Raw genomic sequence first — 5,817 nt, 5'->3', positions numbered from 1 at the left:
TAGACAGCTACAAAGAATATTGATAAACTCTCTTGGTAGATAGTGTGGTCTACAGCTTATCATGAGATACTCTCCCTCAGGCGAGCAAAGTCATAAGAGACGGTAGCAGCAACATTATGTACAAAATAAGTTACAAACAATGCAAAAAAAGAAACAAAATAGCACTGTTGGTTAAGAGTCCATAAAACGGCAGCCATCCCCTCCGGCGCGTGGACAGTAGCAGTGTGTGGGGAAAATCACTGGGGAAGCCAATCCAGAAAAAAAGCCCTATTGCAACCTATGTGTTGTGATAATTGTGTTGTTTGCTCTATAACCTGTTAGTTCATATGCCTTGCGATCGTGATATATATGCCTAAGGCTGAGACAATCAGAAGACACAGTGGCAGAATAAATTGTTTCATCACAAAACTGGAGCGCAACTGCTGTCTGGTGAAGGACACAAAGCATATTGCATGTAACAAACAGTTACTTGACCTACAGCATGGTCAAGCAAGTGAATGTTTCCGACATTTTCGGACTACTAAACATTTTTTGATTATTATACATATTTTTTTATTGAATTTTAAAAAATACAATCTACCTGCCGCTCAACATTTACATCACATTGTCATATCACAGACTCCCATCCAGAGCGACCCACAGAAGCAACAAGGGTCAACACCCTGCCAAAGGGCACGTCGACAGGTCTCCCACCAAGCCAAAACAGGGACCCAAACCAGCGACCTATCGGCACCCGGCCCAAGCACCCAACCGCCAGGCCACCAACCCTCCAAGATCCCCCCCCCCCCCCACAGTTCCCCGAGAGCTGCCCCTCAACCATCTGAGAAATACCTCTCCCTCAATTCCCCACCCCCAAATCCCACCTGCAAGCCACCGTCTCCCAATGCACCAACAACCAACAAGAGAAATAAAGGAAAGAAACAGAAAACAACAATGACAACAAATTTAAACAGCAAGGCCAACTGTATACGTTTGAGTGCATGTGTGGCACTAGTTACGTGTGTGCACATGTGTGCGTTTGAATGCGAGCGTGTGTATATGCATGTGTACACGCATACAAGCACCTGCGCGGCATCAGCCTCAGTCAAACAGGCATTGGATATAACAGCGTTGCCCCTCAGTGTCATTGAAACTCACTTTTTTGTTTTGTTTATTTTGTACTGAAATGAATTGTGGAGATCTCATTTATATATTTTGTGTTATGAATACCAAGTACGTCTACTTCACCGTCGGCCCATTTTATAGGTAAACTGCAGGGTAATGTAAAAGTTGTATTTAAAAAAAAAGATCCAATACATAATATGGTACACTTATCATAATTAGGTTTTAGTCCAGAAAAGTTATCTTCAATGAGACATGGCAGGGATCTAGCTTGCGGACTTAATATAAAACTTGAGTCATCGGCATACATGGACACCTTTGTTTTTAAGCCTTGGATTTCTAATGTTATTTGATCTGATTTCAATAGCTAACATTTTGATGGCCATAAAGGAATAGATATGGTGACAGCGTACACCCTTGTTTAACGCCTCTTGACAATTCAAAACTCTGAGAAGCAGCTGCTATTTACTATTTTACACCTGTGGCTGCTGTACATTACTTTTACTCATTGAATAAGAGACTCACCGAAATAGAAAGAATTCTGGCATTTACAGTGGGGAGAACAAGTATTTGATACACTGCCGATTTTGCGGGTTTTCCTACTTACAAAGCATGTAGAGGTCTGTAATTTTTATCATAGGTACACTTCAACTGTGCGATACGGAATCTAAAACAAAAATCCAGAAAATCACATTGTATGATTTTTAAGTAATTAATTTGCATTTTATTGCATGACACAAGTATTTGCTACATCAGAAAAGCAGAACTTAATATTTGGTACAGAAACCTTTGTTTGCAATTACAGAGATCATACGTTTCCTGTAGGTCTTGACCAGGTTTGCACACACTGCAGCAGGGATTTTGGCCCACTCCTCCATACAGACCTTCTCCAGATCCTTCAGGTTTTTGGGCTGTCGCTGGGCAATACGGACTTTCAGCTCCCTCCAAAGATTTTCTATTGGGTTCAGGTCTGGAGACTGGCTAGGCCACTCCAGGACCTTGAGATGCTTCTTACGGAGCCACTCCTTAGTTGCCCTGGCTGTGTGTTTCGGGTCGTTGTCATGCTGGAAGACTCAGCCATGACCCATCTTCAATGCTCTTACTGAGGGAAGGAGGTTGTTGGCCAAGATCTCGCGATACATGGCCCCATCCATCCTCCCCTCAATATGGTGCAGTCGTCCTGTCCCCTTTGCAGAAAAGCATCCCCAAAGAATGATGTTTCCACCTCCATGCTTCACGGTTGGGATGGTGTTCTTGGGGTTGTACTCATCCTTCTTCTTCCTCCAAACACGGCGAGTGGAGTTTAGACCAAAAAGCTATTTTTTTGTCTCATCGGACCACATTACCTTCTCCCATTCCTCCTCTGGATCATCCAGATGGTCATTGGCAAACTTCAGATGGGCCTGGACATGCGCTGGCTTGAGCAGGGGGAACTTGCGTGCGCTGCAGGATTTTAATCCATGACGGCGTAGTGTGTTACTAATGGTTTTCTTTGAGACTGTGGTCCCAGCTCTCTTCAGGTCATTGACCAGGTCCTGCCGTGTAGTTCTGGGCTGATCCCTCACCTTCCTCATGATCATTGATGCCCCACGAGGTGAGATCTTGCATGGAGCCCCAGACCAAGGGTGATTGACCGTCATCTTGAACTTCTTCCATTTTCTAATAATTGCACCAACAATTGTTGCCTTCTCACCAAGCTGCTTGCCTATTGTCCTGTAGCCCATCTCAGCCTTGTGCAAGTCTACAATTTTATCCCTGATGTCCTTACACAGCTCTCTGGTCTTGGCCATTGTGGAGAGGTTGGAGTCTGTTTGATTGAGTGTGTGGACAGGTGTCTTTTATACAGGTAATGAGTTCAAACAGGTGCAGTTAATACAGGTAATGAGTGGAGAACAGGAGGGCTTCTTAAAGAAAAACTAACAGGTCTGTGAGAGCCGGAATTCTTACTGGTTGGTAGGTGATCAAATACTTATGTCATGCAATAAAATGCAAATGAATTACTTAAAAATCATACAATGTGATTTTCTGGATTTTTGTTTTAGATTCCGTCTCTCACAGTTGAAGTGTACCTATGATAAAAATTACAGACCTCTACATGCTTTGTAAGTAGGAAAACCTGCAAAATCGGCAGTGTATCAAATACTTGTTCTCCCCACTGTATCTGCAATATTAAGCTGAAAAAAAGAAGGGCACCGATTGGCAGATGTGTAAATATATAAAAAGCAGACGCTGAATATCCCTTTGAGCATGGTGAAGTTATTAATTAGGCTTCGGATGGTGTATCAATACACCCAGAGACAGATCCTAAGGTAGGCAGGGCCTCAGGTACTTGACCTGTCACCACATATGCTGTGTATACGCACACCTTAATACAGTAGCTACAGTTAAAATACACTCAATAGACTTGAGACACACATCAGAGTATGGGGGCTGACTGTGTTAATCTGCAGGATGATGGAGCCTCAGTGTTTTGGTCTTTCTATAAGTCCACACATGACACGTGGAGCCCTGTCAGCTTTGAGGAATGGCTTTGTCCTGGTATTGATCACCTGGTAATGTTTACTAAATAATCCATGTGTATCTAGAGACCCAGAGATGTATACCTTGTGGGCAGTAAAATTGAGTAATCCTGCATAGAGGGCCACTGGTTGTCAGTGCACTCAGTGTGGCCACATGTACATATTACCTCAATTACCTCGACTAACCGGTGCCCCCGCACATTGACTCTGTACCGGTACCCCCTGTATATAACCTCCCTACTGATATTTTATTTTACTGCTGCACTTTAATTATTTTTATTTTTTATTTTTTACTTAACACTTTTTTTTCTTAAAACTGCATTGTTGGTTAAGGGCTTGTAAGTAAGCATTTCACTGTAAGGTCTACACCTGTTGTATTCGGCGCATGTGGCAAATAACATTTGATTTGATTTGCACTGACAACCAGAGCTGGACCAGAGTAACAATGGAGTGCAAGAGTAGGTACTCAAAGGGTTAACACATTCAATTTGGGCATTTCAAGCCTGAGAAGGAAGTTGAGGTCTGTATCTTTTTTAAAACACTGAGGTTTGATCTAACTCACTCAAACTCTATTCCAGTTGCAACGTGTGATGTTCCGTCCCTTGAGAATTATGTCACAGGTGTGCCTTGGAAAGTTGCAGCATTCATGTGCTAGTCGGAACTAGGAAACTCTGAAATGTCTGATTTGCTAACTGGTTGAACGCGGCACATGTATAACTACAACCAGTTAGCAAGTCTGAAATTTCAGAGTTCTGGCTAGCACATGAACTTGGCAAGTGGCCCATCAGATCGGGGACAAAATGTCCCTGTCCTGTCCCGTGGGGATGATCATCTGCAGCTCCAGTCTGCAGTGGTCTTCATCCCCAGACAGTGTAAGGTGCAGAGGGTAAGAGAACCAGAGACTCAACTGCTACATGGGAATCAAGCTACCGAATTCTTAGCATCTCTACTCTAAAATGAAATGAGGATGCATCCCTTTTAATGAAATATTAATGAATTCTGTGTGTGCCAGTGCCAAAGTGTCCCACCCCTCCACCTGGCCTGAACTGCAAACTATGGGAAACAGCAGGAACTAGTCAGTGTGTGTAAACTTCCATGCCAATGAGTATTTCAACTAGTAATTTCACATTGCTTGACTTTTTCCAGGGTAATATAACTGAGTCCTCCTAAGTATATACAACCCACTGGAAATAAATAAGAGATTTTAAAGGCCACCCCTGCATTTATGTGCCACACTCCATACAGGGAGAACAAGTCAAGTGGGCATGTGCCAAGTTGGAGCTCTGCAGTTTCTAGGGCGGAGCTTCAAGCTGGTCAAGGACAGTGATTGTGATTGGTCGGATTGGGGGTTGATTTCCTGCCAGGAGTGCTTTGACAACTCCGTCCAGCTCTGTGTCAAACTAACAGACAATGCTGCTGTTGTGACAATGTTAGGTGGAGGCTCAGTGATGCCAGGGGGAGCAGTTCAATGTGGTCAGCATTGAGGCCTGTCCTGCACTTTAAAAAAGTATTCTTAACCCATCTTTGTAGTGTTTTGTACATCGAAGAGAGGTCGTTTCTTATATTCTAATAACGTGTTCATAAAGGTAGAGCCATTTTCTACTCTACATGGTAATGGATAGACCTACATGTAACTGCTAAAATAAACGAAACACTTGAGTAAATGAGGGATACAAAGTATATTGAAAGTAGGTGCTTCCACACAGGTGTGGTTCCTGAGTTAATTAAGCAATTAAAACATCCCATCATGCTTAGGGTCATTTATACAAATGCCCAGTTGCCTATTATTTTCACTACCATGGCTAGAAGATGATACCTCAGTGACTTTGAAAGAGGGCTCTCAAAGGAGCATAAGGGGTTTAATGTGTGTGTGTGTGTGTCTGTTTGTGTCTCTCCGTCACCAGATCTCAACCCAATTGAACACTTATGGGAGATTCTGGAGCGGTGCCTGAGACAGCGCTGTCCACCACCATCAACAAAACACCAAATGGAATTTCTCATGGAAGAATGGTGTCGCTCCAATATAGTTCCAGACACTTCTAGAACCTATGCCAGGGCGCATTGAAGCTGTTCTGGTGGCTCGTGGTGGGTGGCCCAACACCCTATTAAGACACTTTATGTTGGTGTTTACTTTATTTTGGCAGATATCTGTAGTTGCAAGTTGTTGTAAATAAAATAATATTGGACACATTTTTTT

The sequence above is a fragment of the Coregonus lavaretus genome (genome assembly GCF_964263955.1).
Source record: "Coregonus lavaretus genome assembly, chromosome: 24".
NCBI lineage: Eukaryota > Metazoa > Chordata > Actinopteri > Salmoniformes > Salmonidae > Coregonus > Coregonus lavaretus.
Note: the sequence above shows the minus strand (reverse complement) of the source record.